General features: G+C 39.1%; 1 pseudogene; it reads left to right on the top strand.

Moving 5' to 3' along the window:
- The first annotated feature begins 793 nt into the window (after window positions 1-793).
- Window positions 794-1,084, top strand: LOC132540966 (TSC22 domain family protein 1-like; annotated as a pseudogene).
- Window positions 1,085-24,600: the final 23,516 nt, after the last annotated feature.

The raw sequence follows: 24,600 nt of genomic DNA, 5'->3' as shown, positions 1-24,600 counted from the left end.
AACAACAAATAGAAAGAGATGCAACTAGAAAAGAAGATAGTCAAACAGGGGCTGGGTAGTGGCATGCTCAGAAGAGAACACGCATCACCATGTGCAAGGACTGGGGTTCAAGTCCCCAGACCCCACCTGGGAAGGAGGGTGGGAAGCTTTGCTAATTGCACAGCAATGCTGTAGGTGTCTCTCTTCCTGTCTCTCTATCCCTCTATGTCTCACCCTCTATCAAAAGAAAAAAAAATGAGCCAAGGGTATGCTGGAGTCCACTTGAAGGCACCAAACCCCATCAATAACCCTAATAGAATTAGAAAAGAGGCATGGGGAAGGGCTGGTCAGTACTGAATTATAAAAGCTGGAATTGCAGAACAGAAAACAATTTTGTGGGGCCAGGTGCTGATATACCTGGTTAAGCACACAGACTACAGTGCACAGGGACCCAGGTTCAATCCCCCAGGCCCCACCTGCAGGTAGAAAGCTTCACGAGTGGTAAAGCAGTGCTTCAGATGTCTCTCTGTCTTTCTCCCTCTCTATTTCTCTCTCCTCTCAATTTCTCTCTCCAATAACAAATCAATTAATTGATTGGTTAAAAATCTTTCTTTGCAATTTGAGGCAGATTCTTCCAATACCAAGAGCCCTGTCAGTACACAACAAACTATTCCTCTCAGGTTTGAATGTTGGTTCACTCAAGTGGATCTGGGACAGTTCTGGAGCGTTCTGTACCAGCTGAGAGTAATGCATAAGGGTGACAAGCAGCCTTAGCTCTAGTGCTTCATAAACACCAGAATAAAGTGAAGTAGCTATTGACAACAAAATCGAGCAAGCTATGGCTCTAGTGAAGAGCCATTTGATGTCTGCAGTTAGAGAAAGTGGAGGTCCTTACAGAGCAAATCAAAGGACTCATAGAGAAAAATTCCCAGCTGGAGAGGAAAACAAACTGCTGAAGACACTGGCCAGTCCTAAACAGCTCACTCAATTTCAGGCCCCGCTGCAGACTGGCTCCCCCACCACCACCACCACTGCCACACAGCCACAGGGACCACACAGTCCCCGGGGCCAGCCATCATCCCAGGGCTCAGGACCAACTGTATAGCCTCCCATGCCACTGCAGAACTGGCTGCTGCTGTCTGAACTGAACACACCTATGAAGATGTTCTAGGGGGAATCCGCCTCCACCATCACCCATTCATTGCTCTCTGTGAAAAAGATGTGGGACTGACATATGCTATTCTCTCTCTCTCTCTCTCTCTCTCTTTCCCTCTTTCAGCATTAAACATTTATATGCTTTTGGCTTGAAGAAATTTCCTAGCTGGATGAATTAAATGTTAATTAGAGAATTAGCATGGATGTACTGGGACCTCATACGGTTTGGCAGATGACTTGAGAAGTGGTTTAATTCATGCTGAGGAGCTGTGTGCCTTTCTACCCAATCTCTTCTCCCTGCCCTCACTTCCAAGCTTTCTCTCCTGCTTGCATGTATTACGCCCCATGGAGCCATGAAAAAGTGGCCTGCCACTGAACTTTCCTCTCTTCCCATGAGGAACTTGAAAGGGAGGTGAAAGTAAAAACTGATACGTAGTTTCACCCAAAGTGAGGGGAAAACGTAGTTCATTGTATAAATTGACAACTGTTCCTAAAATCCATAAAACAAACAATAGTCCCGTGCCTCTTTCTGAAACAGTGGATGATACAAAACTATTAAGAGTCACTGAAAGGTGACAGCTGGGACCTAGGCTATCTTACTATGAAGGTTGTTTTGCTTATTGTATATTTGTGTATGTAGTGTAACTATTTTGCACCATAGAGGACTGTAACTACTATTTAGGTTGTATAGCTGAATTTTAGTTGTTTCATTTGACTGTCTGAAAAGGTGTTGGCATGTCTTTTAAAGAGAGATCTACTACAAAAAAAGTTTCAAGAAGAAACCACACCTAAAGACATTTTAAGAATCTGGCACAGTCACTTTGTGTAATAGAAATCTCGCTGCTGAATATCTTGAAGTAAATCCCTGTTTACTGATGTCTTTCAATTGATCTAGTCCAATACTCATCAGTTCTAGCTGATGAAGTGAGTTTCCCAGTAGGAATCTCTGCATATCCCCTGTACAGCAGTTTATGCACTATGTTTCTGTGCATGTCCACCTCTCCACAGCTGTAAGGTGTCACTGTATTTAACCATTGCACTTGTCAACTTTCAATAAAGCATATAAAATATTGATTAAAGAAAAAGAAATTTAAAAGAAAAAAGTTCCGTTTTTCACAAATGAGTATCGTATTAAGTAAGAACTTATCATCTATTTATCATATTGGGGAACATTCTTCCTGTACCTAATGTGCTGAGAATCTTTTTTTTTAATCATAGGAGGGTATTACATTTTTTAAAGTGCTTCTTCTGCATATATTAAGATGATCTTAATATTTGTTTCATTCTGTCAATGTAATACAACACATGGATGATTTGCATATGTTGAACCAAACTATCCTTGTATCCTAAACCACGGCATACAATATATATATATATTTTATTTGTCATTAATAGTGCGCTTCAAGATGGTAAAATTATGGTGTACGGTTTAACACCACACCCACCCCCTAAATTCTGTGTCCCTACCCTTCCACCTCCCAAAGATAACCACTATAGTTCTCATAAAGTCTTAGAAACACTTTATTCACTTCCACTTTTTTGTTTCCTTGTTTTTCCTTTGTTTTTTGCATTATCATGTATTTCAGGGTTTTTTTTTATATTTTTTTCATATGTTTAAATTACAGAATTACATGTCAACAAGAATTTGAATCCACACCATTCCCACCACCAGAGTTCTGAATCTTCACTGCAATCTACCACAGTTCCCCTAAAGTTGTAAAGGTGGGATGACCATATTCTCTACAACTATCTGTCCACATTTATACAAAATTACCCCTTCTTTTCCTGATTCAATCCTCTCTTTCCCTCCAAGCCACTCCTGACATCAAAGCTACCTCCATATGTCCCTCTCCTTTTCCTTCTCTCTCTCTGGGTGCTGATGGAGCTGGAGTGCAGAGTCCCCTTATCTTCATCCTATCACCTCCTGGACCACAGAAAAGTCTTTTTAATGTTTAAGTTGATCTTGATTAACAAACATTTAATAAGTCTTCTTTGTCTTTTAATTCCCTCCCCTATTTGCTTGTTGTTCTTTCCTATTTTATTGTGTTTTTGTTTCTAGTCTACTGCTGTTCACCTCACTGAGTTAAATATTTTCTTTAAGTATTTTATTTATTTTATTTTTGAGAGTGATGCAGAGAGAGAAAGACACAGAGAGAAACACCAGAACACTGCTCAGCTCTGGCTTATGGTGGTGTAGGGGATTGAAACTAGGACTTTGGAGCCTCAGGTATGAGAGTCTCTGCATAACCATTATTCTATCTACCCCCACCTGTCTTTCAGTTTTTTTAGGTACCATGCATGATTGGCACCGTCTGGTAGTTGTCTTTAATCTCTTTACTTAATTTCTCTAAGCATAATCATCTCCAATTCAAGTCATTTTGTCCCAAAGGACTCATATTGTCTTTGTGACTGCTGAGTAGTATTCCATGAAATATACATCACATAACTTTTTTCTTTTTTGATTTTTAAAGTATTTTATCTTAATAAGACAGAGAGATACTGAGACCAAAGTACTGCTCAGCTCTGGCTTATGGTAGGGCTAGAGATTGAACCTGGGACCTCAGAGCCTCAGGCATGAGAGTCTTTTTGTATAAGCATTATGCTGTGTCCCCAGTCCCTTACCCCATAATTTCTTTATCCAGTCATCAGGCAATGGGCATTTGGGCTGCCTCCACTCTTTGGCTATTGTGATTAATGCAACTCTGCACACAGGGGTGCATATGTCCCTTCAAATTAGTATTTGTGTGCCCTTTGGATAAATGTCTAAGAGTGATATTGGTGGATCAAAAAGTATTGTATTTTTGTTTAAGTATTCTCATATACTCTTCCAAAAAGGCTGAACCTGTTTGCATTCTCAACACAATGTAACAGAGTCCTTTTTTCTCCACAGCTCACCAATACGTGTCATTTCCTGCTTTGTTGATGTAGGCCATTCTCATAGGTATGAGATGGAATCTCAATGTAGTTTTAATTAAAATTTCTCTAATGATATGTGAAGTGATGTATTTCTTCATATGTCTGTGAGCCATGTCTATCCCTACATTAGAAAACTTTATATTTAGTCCTTTGATCTGGTTTTCTATTGGACTATATATTTTTTAATTTTGTAAAGCTATACCAGTTCTTTATAAATGTTTGATATCAATCACTTGTGTGATGTGCATATATTGTATCCCATTTACTGGATCTTCTCTTTATCTCCTAGTGAAACTTGATAAGGTTTTTAAAATATTATTCATCTTTTCAAAGAACCAGTTTTTGTTTCATTGGTTTTTATTGGGATTGTTTGTTTTGCCATCACCACACTTTGCCACTTTTTGATTTATTTGATAACCCAACAGTTAAAAGCAGCATGTAGTTTAGTGTCAGAATTTTTTAGATTTTTTTTTTTAGTCTTCCTTTTGTAACTGACATAAAATTATTGGGTTGTTGGAAGAGACATGACATATATTTTTATGTTTTACTATGCAACATTGTATAATGACTTTTCTGGCAACCCAGTAGTTTAATACTGTTGTGATCAGAAAATATACTTGATAGGATTTATACCTTCATAAATTTATGGTATTAGTTTTGTGTTATAACATGTGATCTGTCCTTGAGAAAGTTCCATGTGTACTTTAAGAGAATATGTACACAACTTGGGAGATGGGAGTAGAATGTCCTGTAATTATCAGTTCCATCTGTCCTAATTCATCATATAAAGCTGCTTTTTACTTTGCTGATTTTCTGTCTGGCTGATCTGTCCATTGACATAAATGAGTAATTGAAATTCTATGCTTCTGTTGTGTTTCTGTCAAAGTCTCTTGTGAGATATGTTGATAATTATTTTATTTTTATATATTTTGAAGTTCTTCCATTTGCTGCATGTACATTAATAAATTTTATGTCTTCTTGATAAAATGACAACCTACATGAGTATGTTAAAAGTCTAGTTTGGTTGGAAGTCTTTTCCTTTTATCACTTTGATATATCACACCATTACTTTCTGAGTTGTAGGGTATCACCTGCGAAATTCAATGGTCATTTTATGGGACTTTCCTACATGTACATCGTTGTTTTTTCTCAAGTTGCTTTTAAGATTCTCTCTTTATCTTTAACTTTTGCTATTTTTACTATAAAGAATCTTGACTTGCACCAATTTGGTTTTATTTTCTTTGGAACTCTTTGAGCTTCCTGGATCTTGATGTCAGTTTCCTTCTTTGGGTTAGGGGAACTTCTTGACTCATTTCTTCAAATAAGTGTTTTTATATCTTTCTCTTCCCATTCTGTAACTACTATGATATGACTGCTCTTTCCCATGATATTGTCCTGTAACAATCTTATCTTCTTTTATATATATGAAACATTGACAAAACCATAGGATAAGAGGGGTACAACTCCATAAAATTCCCATTACCAAAACTCCATATACCACTCCCCCCCCCCCCCCCCGATAGCTTTCCTATTCTTTAACTCTCTAGGAGTATGGACCCAAGGTCATTGTGGGATGCAGAAGGTGGAAGGTCTGGCTTCTCTAATTGCTTCCCTGCTGAACATGGGCATTGACATGTTGATCCATACTCCTAGCCTACCTCCCTCTTTCCCCAGTAGTTTAGGGCTCTAAGGAAGCGAGCCTCCAAGACATATTGGTGGGGTTGTCTGTCAAGGGAAGTCTGGTCAGCATCATGCTAGCATCTGGAACCTGTTGGCTGAGAAGAGAGTTAACATACAAAGCCAAACAAATTGTTGAAAAATTATAAACCTAAAGGCTGGAATAGTGCAGATGAAGAGTTGGGGTGTACTTCATTTTGTAGATTAGCTAGTAGACATATTTTAGTTATATTCCAAAGGGCCTATGGCTATACTAGTTTTTTTTTTTTTTTTCCCTGAGCCTGAACTTTGATATGCAGGTAGATCCAAGTTATTGTCTGGGGAGATGATGTCATGGCTGGAAAAGGAACAGAAAGCTGAATAAGGGAAGACTGTAGCTCCCTAATATGGGAAAAGATATAAATATTGTTGACTGTAAACCTTATCAATTTGATTTGGTCTAGGGTCCATATTCAGCTTAGGAACCTATGTGACCTCTGCATTCCTGTAGATCTGAGCTCACATTCTGTGGTCATGAGAAAGAACATTCCAAGTTGCCCCAATATCAATCCATCTTCCTCAGGTGTAGCATAGAGTATGTTGTTCATCTTCCCTTTGGAGGATGGAACATTCTCTACCATTGTTGATCCACATTGAGGGCAAGGTCCTATGTAGGCCCACAAAAGGGTCTGTTTTGGGAGTCGGGCTGTAGCGCAGCGGGTTAAGCGCAGGTAGCGCAAAGCACAAGGACCGGCATAAGGATCCCGGTTCGAACCCCGGCTCCCCACCTGCAGGGGAGTCGCTTCACAGGCGGTGAAGCAGGTCTGCAGGTGTCTATCTTTCTCTCCCCCTCTCTGTCTTCCCCTCCTCTCTCCGTTTCTCTCTGTCCTATCCAAACAACGACGACAACAACAATAATAACTACAACAATAAAACAACAAGGGCAACAAAAGGGAATAAATAAATTAAATAAAATACAAAAAAAAAATTTAAAAAAAAGAGCTAATTTAAAAAAAAAAAAAAAAAGGGTCTGTTTTGTTGTTCCTGATAAAGATGACCGGTAACAATGGAGAGAGGAATTTATTTGAGGTCTAGGCCCATCATGTCTGTTTGTGAATCTCAGGACTCCTTGAATAGGGCCCCAGCTGATGGGGTGGATCTCCATTTTTTATTTCAGATCACTATTATTCCTTTCCACTACCCTATATTCTCTTTTTTTATTTTTCTTTTCTTTTGTTTTATTTTTTATTGGTGATTTAATACTGATTTTAAAAATTACAGGATAACAGTGGTACAACTCCACAGTGTTCCCACCACCAGAGTTCTGGGTAACCAATCCTGCCATTGTAAGCTATAGCAGTTCTCTTAAGATTACAGATATAGGTTAACTATTATTTCTACAACTATCTGTCTATATTTGTATATATTTGCCATTTTTTAAAGGTCCCATCTTCTCTTACTTTCTAAGTAATATATACACCTATTACTACACCCAAATGTTCCTCCCTTTTTTCTTCTCTCCAGGTCCTGATGGAGTTGGAATTCAGAACTCTCTTGTTTTCTCAGAACTGGACATGGTCTCAGTTGACAATCAAATTTGGTGTCTGCCATCTTTGATCACTGGTTTTTAGTCCTGGGAATTGCTTACTCACCTATAAATTCTCCCCCACTAAGAGTATGTGTCAAAATCTTGGTATTTTGTCCTGAGTCAACAGGCAAGTTCTGTGAATTTGATGTCAATATAGGGTCACCCTGCTGCTGTTCCAGTTTCTGTGGGGCAACAGCAATAGAGATTCGAGAAGTCACAGTTGTAAATTGGTGAGTTTTTAGTTAATTTTATTATCTTTATTTATTGGATAGAGACAGCCAGAAATCTAGAGGGGAGGGAGAGGTAGGGAGAGAGAAACAGAAAGACACCTGCAGCACTGCCTCATCTCCCTGTGGGTGGGGACTGGGGGCTCAAACCCAAGTCCTTGCACACTGTAACATGTGTGCTCAACCAGGTGAATCACCACCTGGCCCCATTTTTTTTTAACAGTCATTTTGTTGCTAAAATTCAGAATTGGAAGTGGTCTCAGTTGCCAATCAAATTTGGTGTCTGCCATCTTTGATCACTGGTTTTTAGTCCTGGGAATCACTTACTCACCCCCTTTCTACCCACAAGCCATGTGTCTGTACTCAACAAAGGCTTAGGTGATTTTCTTTTCTACCTTTTTTTTTCTTTTTTCCTTTACTTTTAAACCACTTTTTCTTTAATTCAGATCTGGAAGTGGTAAGCCTCAGATGCCAAACTCCCAGCCTGGCACCAGCTGTCCCTGAGTAAGGACTTTCAATCCTGGTAATTGCTCCTTTACCCTTTTTCTGTCCATGAGTCACATGAGTCAGTGGCTTGGTGAGGTTTTTTAAGAGATCTGAGTGATAGTTTCTTGAGTTTTCAGGTGATTTTCATTATTTTCCCTACTCCCTGGGGAGAGCAAAATGCAGCTGCTACTACTCTGTAGCCACACCTCCAGAAGTCCCCTCCTTTTAACTTTATGTATATCTGTACTGCTTAGATTTGTTGTAATCCCTGTATGCTGTTTGTTGAAATGTGAAGAAAGATTCTTTTCGAAAAAAATTCTGTCGTATATTTTGTATATTTTCTCAGCTCCTTTGCTATTCCTTGGAGAACTAGACAAAATGTAAAGAACGGAAGCTGGAGAGAAGCTCTGGTTTATGAATGATGAAGCTCGTGAATTCTATCAAAATATCCTCTTCTCTTCATTATGCCTAACACAGGGAAAAGGCCCTTTGTTAATTGCTTGATCATCTATTTTATTGAAAACAATGTTTACCTGGCAAAGTTAAATGGCGTAGTCTCTTCCTTTGAGGAGCTTACAAAGGAGACTGATGGTTAACATATAAAATTATACAGCTCATTTATAGGGGTAGTATATGGTGTATATGGCCATTTGGGAAGATGAGCAAATGAGTCAGAAAGCCAAAGAGAACCTCATTGGTTATTTTATAAAACAGAGAGAAGTATCATATTAGAAATGGGATTTTAGCATAAGTGGTGGGGAAATGAAATGGGGGAGTGGAGGGAGGAAAGCCAGCTCTTGTTAAATTTATGGCCAATTAACATTTGCCATACTTCAGACTCCAGTGTTTAGCAAGGGCTTCTCAATATTAAAGGCGGCTCTTTGAACAATAGAGTCCTTTTTCAGCAGTTCACAGCTGTCAGAGATCATTTAACTCCCTATATATTTCCAAAAAGTGATGCCTTTACTGAGCAGCATAAACACTGGGCTGAGGCACACTGAAGCTTAACTCAGATGTGTGGTGTTAGGGCATCCCTCACATCTGTCAGGGTTGGGAAGCAAGGCCTAAGTAAATAATGTCATAAATTGCATTCAGAGAAAGAACTAAAGAGGAGAAATGGAGGAGAGAGGTAGAGAAGGAAAGATGAGGAAGTGCACCAGGGAAAAAGACAAGGAAATAAGGAAAAGAATACAAAGATGAGTGAAAGAAAAAAAATATTAAACTTTTACCACAGAGGTGAAAAAAAATTATTTTAAACTTCAGTTCTCTTCAGATGGTTTGTTTTCCTTCAAATGTAAACGTAGTCATAAAGTAATATGCTAAATCTCATGTGTTAGACCTTGGGAATTCAACCAGAACTCTTGTTATCTCAACATAGTTTATGTTTAATCTCCAATTTGTTTTTCTTCTTTTATAACAGATCCAGGTACCCTATATACCATGCAGTTTTTTTCTGTTTCTGAGAGTACTTTCAATAGACTTACTGTTCCCCAAAACCAATAAAGCCAGTGGTGTGATGTTCCTCCCTTTGGGCTGGAATTCTGTCTTGGAAACATAAATTTAACAGTTATTCAACAGAGATTATGAAACCTAAGATAAAAAGCTCACACTTCTAATTAGACAAGTGTAACACAAATGATTCAATGTTTTCAGTAGATGAAGTAAAATTCCATGTGCATCAGAAATTTTAAATGGAGTCTTTTTTTAAAAGTAACTCTTAGAAATTAAATTTATAAGAGGGTGTTATCTAATTTTATCTTAAGTAAAAAAACGTATCTGTAGTAAAAGCATTAAAAAATTAGCAATCATGTAGTAAAAGCATTAAAAAATTAACAATCATGGGTGGGGGAGATAGCATAATGGTTATGCAAACAGACTCTCATGCCTGAGTCTCCTAAGTCCCAGGTTCAATCCCCACATCACCATAAGCCAGAGCTGAGCAGTGCTCTGCTGTTTCTCTATGTGTGTGTGTCTCTCTCTGAATCTCTCTCAAAAAGAAAAGAAAATTAACCTTAAAAAAAAAGGTTTTTTTTTTTTGTTTTTTTTCCTCCAGGGTTATTGCTGGGCTCGGTGCCTGCACCATGAATCCACCGCTCCTGGAAGCCATTTTTCCCCCTTTTTGTTGCCCGAGTTGTTGCAGCCTCGTTGCGGTTATTATTGCCATTGTTGATGTTGCTTTGTTGTTGGATAGGACAGAGAGAAATGGAGAGAGGAGGGGAAGACAGAGAGAGAGGGGAGAGAAAGATAGACACCTGCAGACCTGCTTCACCGCCCGTGAAGCGACTCCCCTGCAGGTGGGGAGCCAGGGGCTCGAACCGGGATCCTTACGCCGGTCCCTGCACTTTGCGCCACCTGCGCTTAACCCACTGCGCCACCGCCCGACTCCCAAAAGTTTTTTTTTAAATTAGCAATCAAAAAGGTCCAGAAGGAAGTAAAGAGTCTACAAATATTATTACAGAACCTCTTTTCAAAGCCTTAACATAGGATGGAGAAAAATGAATGCTTAATATCAATCATATTTCAATAAATTTAGGAAAATAAACAAGATGTGAATACAAATATAAACAAATATAATTCCATTATAATGTAATCATAAAATTTATGCCATTTAAAATTTTTTATTGGGGAGATGTGGAACTTATTGTTATGATAACAATCCTATAAATCAACATTTGATCAATAAAGTTATAATTATTTTTTGCCACCAAGACTATTTTTATACCTTTGATTTTTTAAAATTTTTTATTTATAAAAAGGAAACATTGACAAAACCATAGGATAAGAGGGGTACAGCTTCACACAGTTCCCACCACCAGAACTCCATATACCAACCCCTCCCCTGATAGCTTTCCTATTCTTTAACCCTCTGGGAGTATGGACCCAAGATCATTGTGGGATGCAGAAGGTTGAAGGTCTGGCTTCTATAATTGCTTCCCCGCTGAACATGGGCATTGACTGGTCTATCCATACTCCCATCCTCTCTCTCTCTCTCTTTCCCAAGTGGAGAAGGGCTCTGGGGAAGCGGAGCTCTAAGGCACATTGGTGGGGTTGTTTGTCCAGGGAAGTCTGGTCGAATCCTGCTAGCATCTGGAACCTGGTGGCTGAAAAGAGAGTTAATATACAAAGCCAAACAACCCGTTGGACAATTATGGACCTAAAGGCTGGAATAGTGCAGGTGAAGCATTGGGGGGTCCTCCATTTTGTAGATAGCTAGTAGGCATATTTTAGTTATATTTCAAAGGGCCTGTAGCTATACTAGTGTTTTTTTGTTGTTTTGTTTTGTTTTTTGCCTGAGCCTGAAATCTGATATGCAGGTGAATCCTAATTATTGTCTGGGGAGATGATGTCATGGCTGGGAAAAGGACCAGAAAGCTGGATCAGGAAAGAGAGTAGCTCTCTAATAAGGGATAGGGGTGTAAATATTACTGTAAACCCCATCAATTTGATGTGATCTGGGGTCGCCACCAAGACTATTGATATAACTTGGTGCCGACACAATAAATCCATCCTCCTGGTGACAGGTTTTTTCTTTATGATAAAGACAGAAAAAATAGGATCGGGGGGTGGGGAAAGAGGGACAGAGAATCAGAGACACCTACAGCCAGCTCCCCACTTTGTGAAGCTTCCTCCCTTGCAGGTGAGGACCATGGCTCAAACTGGGGTCCTTTATCCACTGTCTGCGCCCAATAAATTGATCTTAATATAAAAGTGATTATCAAAAAGTAATACATAGGAATCAGGCAGTGGCACACCTAGTAGAGCATACACATTACCGTGTGTGAGGACCTGAGTTCAAGATTTTAGCCCTCACCTGGGGGTGGGGGAGCTTCTGAAGCAGTGAAGTAGTGCTACAGATGTCTCTCTTTCTCTCTTCCTCTCTGTATCTTTCTCCCTCTCTTTCTCCCTACTCCTGTCTGTCTGTATCAAAAAATAAAAAATAAATAAAGGCCACCAAGACTGGCAGAGTCAAGTACAGACACTGAACCTAACAATAACCTTATGGCAAATAATATGAATAATATTTATTCCTATTGTATATACACCTAAAAAGGGAAAAAAGAAACTTAAGATCAAAGGAAATGAAGAATCTTACATGTTTTTACTATATACTAGGGAAATAATGCTTTTTACAGACCATTTATCACATGGGTACAATTTCTTACCTTGCTGTGATAGATGTCAGCAAACCACACCACCACCAACCTAGACCATCATGCACTGGGTCCCCAAGACACCCCCCCCCAGTGCTCTCCTCCCACCCCATCATGTCTTTACTTTGCTGCAACATATCACATCCAGTCCATGTTTATCTGTGTTCTGCTTTTCTTTTGTTCTTTCTTTCTTTCTCAAGTTCCACTTCTAAGTGAGTTCATGTAGTATTCATCCTTCTCCTTAGAAGTGATCTCATGTAATATGATTCCTGCCTTCAAGTTTCATCAAAGATTAGGCAAAAGAGATTATTTCATTTTAACAGCTGAGTAATATTTTATTGTGCATTACAACCACAACTTTCTTAATCATTCATCTATCATTGGATATCTGGGTTTCTACTGTGTTTGGTTATTGCAAATAATACTGCTATGAACACAGATCTCTTTGGGTGGGTTTTGTCTATATATTTGTTTGTTTTGTTTTGTTCTCTTCAGTTTTATTGATGATTAAATAGTGATTTACAAGATTATATGATAACAGGGATATAGCTCCACACCATTCCCACCACCAAAGTTCTGTGCCCCACCCCCACCCCAAGGATAACGGCCATAGTCCTTCTAAGATCTGACAGATAAGTTCATATGTTTTAATTCTCTATATTCCAGATATGAGTGAAACTATCCAGTAGTAATCTTTAACTTCTTTGCTTACTTCACTAACCGTAATAACTTCCAGTTCCATTCATTTATGTTGCTGAGGACTTATTCTGATGCAGTCTCCGCCCCCAGGTTTTTCTATGCCCCGCTAAATCCTAGAGTGCCCCCTTTCAACCAATCCTGGCCCTACACGTCACCCCTGGTTGTCGCCAACAAAAAGCCCCCTCACCCCTCCCCTCTCTCTCTCTGGGCTCTCGCTCTCCCTCTCTGAGGTCTCGCTCCTGCTCTCCCCCCGTGGTCGGCCATTGCTGGCTGGCTCCACGTGGTCTGAACCAAACCTCCCCCCCCATCCTATAATAAAGATCTGTGTACCCCTTTGCTCTGGACGTCCGCTCTCTTCTCCACGGTGCAGCCCGACACCAGACCGCCTCAACAACACATTTAATTACCAAATAGCACTCCACTGAGTAATGTTCCATAACTTCTTTATCCAGTCATATTTAGATGGACATTTAGGTTACTTCAATATTTTGGCTATTGTGAATAATGTTCTTATGAATATGGGGGTGCATATGTCCTTTCAAATTATTAATTTATGTCTTCTGGATAAGTGCCCAAAAGTGGTATTGCTAGGTTATATAGTGTTTATTTCCATTTTTATTTGTGTAAGCATTCTCCATACTATTTTCCGCTTCTGTTAGTCTGCTTTCCCTTGCCTCAGCTTCTTCATTACAGCTATTTCAGCTTTCAGTTCTCTAATTGCCTCAAGATAATCAGTATTTTCCTTGGGGGTCTCAACTGTTGTTTCCCTAATACTGCCATTCCTTTCCTCCAATGTTGTTTTCATTTCTGTGGTTAATAATTTTATTATTATTTGCATACTTTTCTTATCTATGGTTACTTCTGGCTGATTTGTAGTTTCTTCTGGGCTCTTGTCTTCATTCATTGGAGTAGCAGTTTTATTTGTTTTTGATCTACCCATTTTTTTATTTATGTGTTTCTTTTTTTTTTTTTTTATGCTCTGTTGTTCCTCAGTTGTTGTGTCTTGAGTACAAGTAACACTGTACTAAATACCTTTATGACAATTGCACTCACCAACCTCCGGAATTACAGTAGCAACTGAAGTAAGAATTGAAGTAGTTTAATCGTTATCAGTTAGCCAAACAATTTCTCCAGTCCGTGAAAAAATAGTAACCAAATCCCAGTGAAGAAAGAGAAAAGAAAGAGAGGATAGCAAGAATAGACAGTTATGCAAATCTACTATCCAGTGTATATTCTAGGGGTAACAAGAGGGGAAAGGGAAGTAGAGCAGAGATACACACATAGAGAGTCCACTCTGAGTCAGATGTCTTCCCCAAAATAATTCACAAATTCAGAAAGGCAAAGAAGAAGGAAGGAAGAAGTGTATGACAAGATAAAAAAATTAAAAAAAAAAAAAAGAGACAAGAGAGAGAAAAGAGAAAAGATAAGAAAAAGAGCTGTAATTAAAAAGCAGTGAAAGGAACTTTTTTTTTTATTACCTTATTTTTAATTTAATTTAATTTAATTTTTTTAATTAGCTAGGAGGAGGAGGGAGGGGAGAGTCTGTAGAGGAGGTAGGAGTAATGAGACAAGCTCCTCCCACAATAGATAAGATGCCCATTACCCTAGCAATGAAAGATACCCTAAGAGTTAATTCTGGTCAACCTAAACCTAAAGGGGGGGGGGAGATATATGCCTTTATATAATATTAATAATAAAATAGAGCAGGGTAAAAAAAAAAAAAAAAACCTGTCCCAGATTACTTCAAATCTCATGATCAGAGGCAGCTGATTGTTAAGAAAGAGAAAAAAAAAAAACCTCAGGACTAGACAAGGATAGCTAAAATAGACAGTTATGTAGATCTACTATCCACTGTATATTCTAGGGGTAGCTAAAGGAGGAAGGGATGTTGAGTAGAGATACTCGCAGTGAGAGTCCAACTCTGAGTCAGAATTCTTCCCCAAAATAATTCCCAAATGTGTATCAGTGAATTCAAAAAAGCACACTGTTTGGTGGTGTGGGGGATGGGGCCTGTGGCTTTGGAAGCTGTAGGATTAAGGAAGAAAGGATGGCAACAATGAGAAAAAGAAAAAAAAAGAAAGAGAAAAAAAGATAAGAAAAAGAACAGTCATAAAAGAGCGGTGAAAGGAAAGAGTTTTATTTATTTATTTATTTATTTTTAATTATTTAATTAGCTATGCGGGGTGAGGTGGGGGGGTTGGCTACTTAGAAAGAAAAAAGGCCAGAGGTTTCAGAAGGGTATAGACTTAGAATGAATGATACTCCCTGGTGGGACAGGAATTTTGGTAAAGAAAGGGGCTCAGCAGGGGAGCCTGCTAGGAGCTGGTCCCCAGGGACTGGTTATGGGGGGGGGGGGAGGAGGTGTGTTTAATAATTTAAAAGAAAAAAAAAATTTTTTTTCCCTTTTTTCCTACTCTATATTTTAACCCAAATTAAGTTATAGTCACCTCCTTGGTGTTACTGCTAGGACCCCTTATTGACTGGCCTACTAAAGGCAGAAAATCCTACCATTTCCAGAAGATGTGGTCAGAGCTCAAACCACTAGCAGCTTCTCAGTCCGCCATCTTCCGGGAACCCTCCATACTATTTTCCATAGTGGTTGTACCAGTGTGCTTTCCTAGCAGCAGTGTAACAGTGTTCCTCTTTCTCTGCATCTTCGCCAACACTTATTGTTTCCTGTTCTGTTGATGTAGACCATTCTCAAAGGTGTGAGATAGAATTTCAGTGTGGTTTTAATTTTCATTTCTTTAATAGTGAGTGGAGGATTTCCTCATAGATCACTTTAAAAAATTTTTTATTATTTATTTTCCCTTTTATTGCCCTTGTTGTTTTATTATTGTGGTGGTTATTATTGTTGTTGTAATTGATGTCGTAGTTGTTGGATAGGACAGAAAGAAATGGAGAGAGGAGTGTAAAACACAGAGGGGGAGAGAAAGATAGACACCTGCAGACCTGCTTCACCGCTTGTGAAGCAACCCCCCTGCAGGTGGGGATCCAGGGGCTCGAACCAGGACACTTATGCCAGTTCTTACATTTTGCACCATGTGCGCTTAACCCACTGCATTACCACCTGCCCCCCATATATCACTTTTATAAATAGTTATTTGCCTGCTAGAAAAATTGAAATCCTCTGTTTCTTCTTGTGTCCCTGGCCTTTCTATTTTGTTGTTGTTGTTATTGTTGTTGTTGTTGTTATTGTTGTTGCTTTCTATTATATTTTATGCTGTAATGGTTTGAAACATTGACATAACCTTAATATCCTCACAAGCATCTTCTGAGATTTGTATTTAGAAGAGTTTCCTCACTCACAACTAACTAGTTGCCACTTGCTTCTGTAGCCTTGATTTCTTATTCAGCCCTTGCCCATTACATTTTCAAAAGCAGAAAAACAACTTTATATAAAATTTATTAGAATTGTGAATAAGTTAATTTTCTTTGTATAAGTTACCCAGTCTCTGATGGTTTGTTTTATATCATTCTTACAAACCAATATACTTTTCTGGTCTTTTTTTTTTTTTTTTTTTTGCATTAACAAGATGGAACTACAGTTATTGTGACTGGATCTTTAGTGTTAGTCTTCACATTCTTGGAATTCAAGGCAAGATGGAAACATATATTTGGAAGTGGTCCTGGATATGGTGCAGTGGGTAAAGCATTGGACCCTCAAGCCTGAGGTCCTGAGTTCAACTCCTGACGGCACATGTGTTATGTCTTGTTCTTTCTCTCTCCTCCCATCTTTCTCATTAATAAATAAAATCTTTCTTTAAGAAAGAAACTTATGTGAAAGAGAATATATCATATACTAGTAAAAAAAATATATGTTTAAAGAGAGATTAAAAACATTTTTTTTTTGTCCTTTGGATGGGACAGAGAGAAATTGAGAGAGGAGGGGAAGATAGAGAAGGAGAGAGAAAGACACCTGCAGACCTCCTTCAACGACTGTGAAGCGACCCCCGCCCCCTGCAGGTGCAGAGCCAGGGCTCTAGTGGGAATCCTTGCGCATGTCCTTATGTTTTGTATTATGTACATTTAGCCTGGTGCGCTACTACCTGGCCCCCTAAAAAAAAATTTAAAAGAAAATAAAGTTCAAAATGCCTAACCCTGAAATTTACAAGTAACATCATTCAAGTGTGTGTGTTGAGGGACTGGGAAGCTGTAGACCAGGGGTGGGGGGTGAGGAAGGTTGGAACAACTGTAATATTCCAACACCTTGGTGGCTTAGTCAGCATTAACTTGGGCAAATAATTGGGCGTAGCGGCTAAAGTTACAAGAGAACTGATGGTGAGTTTCTTCTGGCCTAGAGTTTGAGGGACACTAAAGGCACCCATAAGGGCTACATTTATCAGAAGCATGAAGACTGCTCTCCACAGGAAAGGCATGTGTTGCTGTCAGGCACATTCTTGACATTTCATTTGAGATAAAGACCTGATAGCCAAATGTCAGGAACATGCTTATAAATAATAAATTCCTTAGAGTTACTCTCAACACATCTGATCTACTTTGTCATAAGAGCTTGTCATCATCACTTTGAAGCCTGCATAGACATATTGTTTCTACAGCAGGGCTTCTCCCATTAAATAAATAGAGCACAGTTTTCTCTTCTTGCAATAATTTTTAAAACATGCAGTTCTTGGCTGAAGATTTACTCTTGAATTCTGACACCTGGCCCTGTATTTTCAGGATTGGTCAAGCTATAGGAGTACACTATGGGAAAAAGCAGGCCAAGGCCCCTCTGAGACTATAGCTGAAGATTCAATCACTAATTCACTGATTCATTCATGCAATTAAAAAAATGTAAAGCATTGTAGATCAGAATCTGTACTGCGGACCTAATCATGAATCAAATACAGTCACCCAAGGGTCTACGGGGTAAGGGTAAACCTGCTACAACATCAGTAATCACCTGTACAGGATTATAGGTGGTATAATAAAATCAAAGATGGAGTGCTGTGAAGGCAAAAGGAGCAAGCACTTATTTCATCGGAGGGTTTAAGTGGGTGGAGAAAGAGATGATATCTCAGCCGAACAGTTTTTCTGAAGGCAAGAGTAAGTGAGAAGCACATTTTCCTCTAGCATTTAGCAGAGTCGTGGACAGTATCGGCCTGGGCTCTGAAATCCACCTATGTGTGGCTCCTAACTCTGCCCCTCCGCAGCTGTGTGGACTTGGACTAGTCAAATACTCTGCTATATCAGGCACTGTCTCACTTACCTCATCTACAGAGTGGAGACTGTGAAGTGAATTAGATATGCTAGCAGAAGATAAATTTCTGTAGAGAGCTATAAGACAAGAATAAATAAATACACAGAGAATAGTGTCTGGTGATAAGAGTTTAATATTATTAAACTTTAAAGTTATTTAATATTATTAATTGATCTCCAAGTGTTTTTGGGAATTAGTTTGACTGTAAGTTATAAATGTAAGAAAGCATTAATAAAATGCAGTTATCTCTCAAAAGGCTAGAAGTGAACCTTTCCTATGACCCTGCAATTCCTCTCTTGGGGATAAATCCTAAGGGACCAAACATACCCATCCAAAATATTTGTGTACACCTATGTTCATAGCAGCACAATTTGTAATAGCCAAAACCTGGAAGCAACCCAGGTGTCCAACAACAGATGAGTGGCTGAGAAAGTTGTGCTCTACATACACAATGGAATACGAGTGAGCTAGCAAAAATGGTGGTTTCACTTTCTTCACCTCATCTTTGATGGAGCTTGAAAAATCATGTTAAGTAATATAAGTCAGAAAGAGGATGAATATGGGATGATCTCACTCACAGACAGAAGTTGAAAAATACTACCATGGGGGCCAGGTAGTGGTATACTTGGTTGAGCGCACATGTTACTATGTGCAAGAACCCAGGTTTGAGGCTCTGGTCCCCACCTGCAGGGGAAAGCTTTGCGAGTGGTAAAACAGGGATGCAGGTGTCTCTCTTTCTCTTTCCCTCTCTCTTTCCCCCTACTCTCTCAATTTCTAACTATCTATATCCGATAAATAAAGATAATTTTAAAAAATTAAAAAAAAGAAAAATAGTACCATGACACCAAACTGACTTCCCTGGGCAGATGACCTCACCAATGAGTCCTGGAATCCCACCTCCCCAGAGCCTTTCCCCATTAGGGAAAGATAGAAACAGGTTGGGGATATGGATCAACCTGCTAATGTCCATAATCAAAGGAGAAGCAATTACAGAAGTCAGACTTCTCACCTTCTGCATTCCATAGAGATCTTTGCTCCATATGCCCAGAGGGATAAAGAATATAAGGGAGCTTCTATTGGAGGGGATGGGATATAGCATTCTGGTGGTGGGAACTGTACGGATTGTATCCCTTGTATCCCACAATCTTGTAGATCATTATAAAATCACTAATAATAATTTAAAAGTTGAAAAATAAGAAAGCAGAAAGCAGACTTAGGACTGGGTTTGATGTATTGCACCAAAGTAAAAGATTCTGGGGTGGTGGGGAGGGTTCAGGTCCTGGATCATGATGGCAGAGGAGGACCTATTTGGGAGTAGTTGTATTATTAAGTGGAAATCCCCCCCCCAATAGAGAAAACTATATCAATAAATAGGGAGTCAGTGGTAGCGCAGCGGGTTAAGCACAGGTGGCACAAAATGCAAGGACTGGCATAAGGATCCCAGTTTGAGTCCTGCTCCCCATCTGCAGGGAAGTCAATTCACAAGCGGTGAAGCAGGTCTGCAGGTGTCTTTCTCTCTCCCTCTGTATCTTCCCCTCCTCTCTCCATTTCTCTCTGTTCTATCCAACAACAATGACATCAATAACAACAACAATAATAGCTACAACAATAAAACAAGGGCAACAAAAGGGAATAAATAAATATTTTAAAATAATAAATAAACTAAATAAATAAATAAAATGTGGTTCTCCAGTAAAAAGTGATCTTGTTAATAAACTGGTTATCTTGACAAAACTGATCCAGGACCTCATGGTAGATAGACATATAAACACAGGCAAAAAAGAATCTATGTCTAACTTGGAAGCAAACCTGTATTAATATTGTGATTGATTATTTTCAGGAAAGAGAGAGAGACATCGGAGAACTATTCAGCTATGGCATATGTTTGTGGGAATAAAAAGAGAATATGAAAGTCAACATTTCCATAAAGATTTTGGCTTCAGCAGGGACTGATACTACATGGCAGCTGGTCACAGAGCCCAACTCTCTCCAAGGATTAAACCCAGAACTTCTGAGGCCTAGGAATACAAGTCTGCAACATTACCACCGATGCTCTCTCAAAGATCTGCTAGTCTGCTTTCAAGAATGTACTGTTGTAGTGCAGCTTGGAATGTTCCTAACCATGACCACTGAATTCGAGCTCAGACCTATAGGGATGCAGAGGTTACATAGGCTCCTATGCTGACTATGGGCCCATGATCAAATCGATGGGCTTTACAGTTAACAATGTTTATATACTTTACCCTATTAGGGAGCTACTCTCTTCCCTGATCCAGCTTTCTAGTCCTTTTTCCAACCATGATACCATCTCTCCAGACAATAACTTGGGTCCACCTGCATAATAGCTGTCAGGCTCAGGCAAAAACTAGTAAAGTCGTAGGCCCCTTGGAATATACGTAAAACAGACATACTAGCTGTTTTCAAAATAGAGACCCCCAAATCTTCATCTGCAATATTCTTGCTTTTAGGTTCATGATTAGTCAACAATTTGTTCTGATTTTTCTTAAGCATCTTAATGCTTTTTCAGCTACCAGATTCCTAATGCTACCATGATGCAAACCTGACTTTCTGGGCAGATGACCCCCACCAATGTGTCCTGGATCCCTGCCTACCCAGATCCCTGCCCCACTAGGGAAAGAGAAAAGCAGGCTGGGAGTATGGATTGACTTGTCAATGCCCCTGTTCAGCAGGGAAGCAATTACAGAAGCCAGACCTTCCACCTTCTGCTCCCCATAATGAACCTGGGTCCATAATCCCAGAGGGATAAAGGATAGGGAAGCTATCAGGGGAGGGGATTGGATATGGAGTTCTGGTGGTGGGAATTGTGAGGAAAAGTACCCCTCTTATCCCATAGTCTTGTCAATATCTCCATTTTATACATAAATTTAAAAATTAAAAAAAAAAAAGAATGTAGTGTTGCTACTCGAAAGTCTGTGGTACGTGTTGCTGCAAAATCTATGTTTTTTAGGCCATCACCAACCCTCTGATTTCACAGTGTTTGAAAGATTTGGGTGTTAAAGGAACTTGTGATTTAACAAGTCATTGTTCACAAAGAGAAAAAAGTATTTCAATCTTAACATTGTCGGCAGGGTAGCTAGCACCTTATGCTGAACAGATGTGCAGACATCAGAATATGTTGGCATAAAGCCATGGATCCTTAAAATCTGTCTTTAAAACTACTTTCAGGGAGTCGGGTGGTAGCGCAGTGGGTTAAGCGCACGTGGTACAAAGCACAAGGACCGGATTAAGGATCCTGGTTCGAGCCCCAGCTCCCCAACTGCAGGGGAGTCGCTTCATAAGTGGTGAAGCAGGTCTGCAGGTGTCTATCTTTCCCTCTCTGTCTTCCCCTCCTCTCTCCATTTCTCTCTGTCCTATCCAACAACAACAACAACAATAACTACAATAATAAAAAACAACAAAGGCAGCAAAAAGAGAATAAATAAAAAATAAATATTAAAAAACTACTTTCAATAACTATCTGACTGGCAACAAAAATATCCAAACAGTTAAAGGGTAAATCAGAATTCTTTTGGGGGTTGGATTTGCTCTAGGAGTGTCTGATTTGAAATTCAGTTCTGAGCTAGAACACTTATACCCAGTTCTGTGAATCTTGTCTGGAGAATACATAATGGTGGTTATCGAGTCAGGATTCTATTCACAGAACTGAGTGACACAGAGGATGACATGACAGGTAAATAGGCAATTGTCATTTTGCCTGGAGTGTCACTTTCCTGAGCTGGGGAAGGCATAAAACATGTGTGAGCTCAGCTGTGATACTTAACCCCAAGCCACAATACACACTTTCAGTATTAACCACAATTAGTAAAATACTCACATGTCATGTTCTGTCTGCCAGTCATAGAAAAGTCAACAAGAAGCAAAAACAAACCTACTAGCCACTTTTAAATGACTGCATTCATATTTTCAATAGAAAACACTGGGGAGTCTCAATAACCACTAAATCATCTACTGCTCCAGATTCTCTCCCCCTTAAGAAGAAAATATTTCAAACTCTTGGAATTTATATCTTTGTTTAAGTTGTTCCCAATATGAATGTTGAGCAAGTAAGGAGTAGTTTTTGAACTCTCTTAGTGATGGAAATTGTAACATATCCAAAGTAAAACCACATCAAACTTACCCTTTGTAAGACTTACAATACTGAAAAATACATTTTGGGAAAAAAAAAAAAAAAAAGAGTAGGTTGTTACAAGCACTCGGTTCCATCATGCAGACTCAGTCAGCCCACACTGGGAAGGAGGTAAGATTTGAAATAAGCCTTGAAAGACAGTAACTGTGTGTTGGGTATGGAAAATCTAGGCACATGACTTAGGAGTAGATAAATGGGCTGCCGGTCAGAAAAATAAGGACAAGTAGCAAAGATCTAAAGTTGGGAATGAGGTTGGCACTGTGGAATGCAGGGAAATCAAATGAGAGTTGAGGAGGCAGAAAAAAAAAAGAACCAACCCACCACTCTCTGTGCTATGTCTGGGCTTGTACATATACTCAACTGTCTGTCTTCCCCAGAACACCAAGTCCAACTCAACTAACTACTAAATAGTGGGGATTCCAAAGTCAGTGACTGGGCAGTGATTTTCTTTATTACAGTCCTCTATTGTTTATTCTATATCATAAAACAGAAGTAACAGTTGATGCACTTATACCTGCTGTTTTCCAAAGTATATTTTAAATGATTTGCAGTGATGATCAAAAGTACACTGATAGATCATGAATCAGATGGCGTATTGCACCAAAATAAAAGACTCTGAGGTGGAAGGAAGTGCTCAGGTTCTGGAACATAATGGCAGAAGAGGACCTGGGATGGTGGTGGGGGGAGGTAGAGTATTATGTGGAAAACTGAGAAATATAACACATGTACCAACTACTATGTTTTACTATTGACTGTAAGCCACTAGCCCCCCCCAATAAAGAAAAAAAATGAAGCAGAATTTGGGAAGAGAAATAGTAAAGAGAAAATAGGGTATATGTTTTAAATGAAGTGATAAATAAGCTTAGTGCTGATTTATGTCACATGGGGTCAAAAATTTTGTCTTCTGACAACATGAAAAGTCTGGTGGTTTGGGGAAAGTGGTCTTTAGTCCATATATAGTCATCTATAATCTTTAAAGTCATTGGCAGCAGTAAAAACTCTCCACATCCAATTCTTTAACTTTAAGATGTGTCAGGTGTGGTTCCAGAGTCTATCAGGACCATAACATGAGCTAATTAGGGCAGAACAAAAGTCAACTTTCAGATGTGTCAAAATGGCTCCCCCAGAGGAGATTAAAGATAGAACTAACCAATGAATTGAGGTCATCCTTCCAATGAATTTGGAACCTCCTTTGAGAGCAGTCAAATATCTTCTGCAAAAGCCACCATGAGACATGAATTAAGAAGTATTGTTAAGTTCCTAAATGTATTACGGTCATTGTTTTTACGCTCCAACTATAAAGCCTGAATGTTTGAAATCCTTCGCAGTCTTTATGAGATGGTATGTATCTTGTATTTCATTGACCAGCAGCAATAAACTCTATCAGCTGTTTTCATCAACTTCAGTGAACTTATAGCCAGACGCATATTCTGGTACTTTGGCACAGGCACTTTTTGTTTGGATTTTAATTCATTCTAAGAAGTGTTGTAGCCATATGTCCTCAGCCTGATAGAAAAATATGTTTTCCCTAAAACTATAGTTTATACTTTGGCACCTCTACTCTTGATAAAATATTGCCTACAGGAAAAGCCTTACTTATAACTTTGTTGCTATAATAAGAATATAAATGACCATTATGCAAACTTTGCAAGTTCAGTGTGGGGACTTGAAGACAGTGACACAGCTTTAATGACTAACGGACAAGATAACAAGAAAGATAATAACCCTTGTGATGAAGACATAAACGCTAGATAGAATGAACAAAAGTGAACCACCTAAGACTTTTTGAGGTTTGGAAGGTGAAAAATAAAACATCAACCACATTATTGGGTTTTTTTACATATTTTTATTTACTTATTTTAATGAAAGACATATAGAGAGGGGAAAGACCAGAGCACTGCTCAGCTCTGGCTCATGGTTGTGCTGGGGATTGAACCTGAGACCTTGGAGCCTCAGGCATGAAAGTTTCTTTGTATAACCATTATGCTGTCTCCCTAGCTGTAACCATACTATCATCACACTCAAAGTGCCAGTGTAGAAATACCAGACTCTCTTGCAGCTCACATCCCTAACAAAGGGCTGCAGTCAGGCCTCAGCTGCTGTACTATGTATCCTCAGATTCTCCTTCCTTTTCTCCATCTCATGGATCAAGTAGATATCATTGAAGCTGGGAGGAGTGAGAAACTGACTGACAAGAGTGCTGTTCTATCTTTGTGGTTTCCAATTCCGGAAGCTTATGATTCCAACTTGGCTTTGTTCTCACCACTTTCACCCACCCTTCATTCTGGCTTCTCCAATATCAGACACAAAAACCAGTCAGTAACTACAACAGAAGATTGTATAGACTGAAATCTCTCTAGAATACCATTAGTGATGTGTGCCTCCATTTACCAAAA

Source organism: Erinaceus europaeus, chromosome 10, assembly GCF_950295315.1.
Source record: "Erinaceus europaeus chromosome 10, mEriEur2.1, whole genome shotgun sequence".
Lineage (NCBI taxonomy): Eukaryota > Metazoa > Chordata > Mammalia > Eulipotyphla > Erinaceidae > Erinaceus > Erinaceus europaeus.
This window is presented reverse-complemented; position numbering and strand designations above follow the sequence as displayed.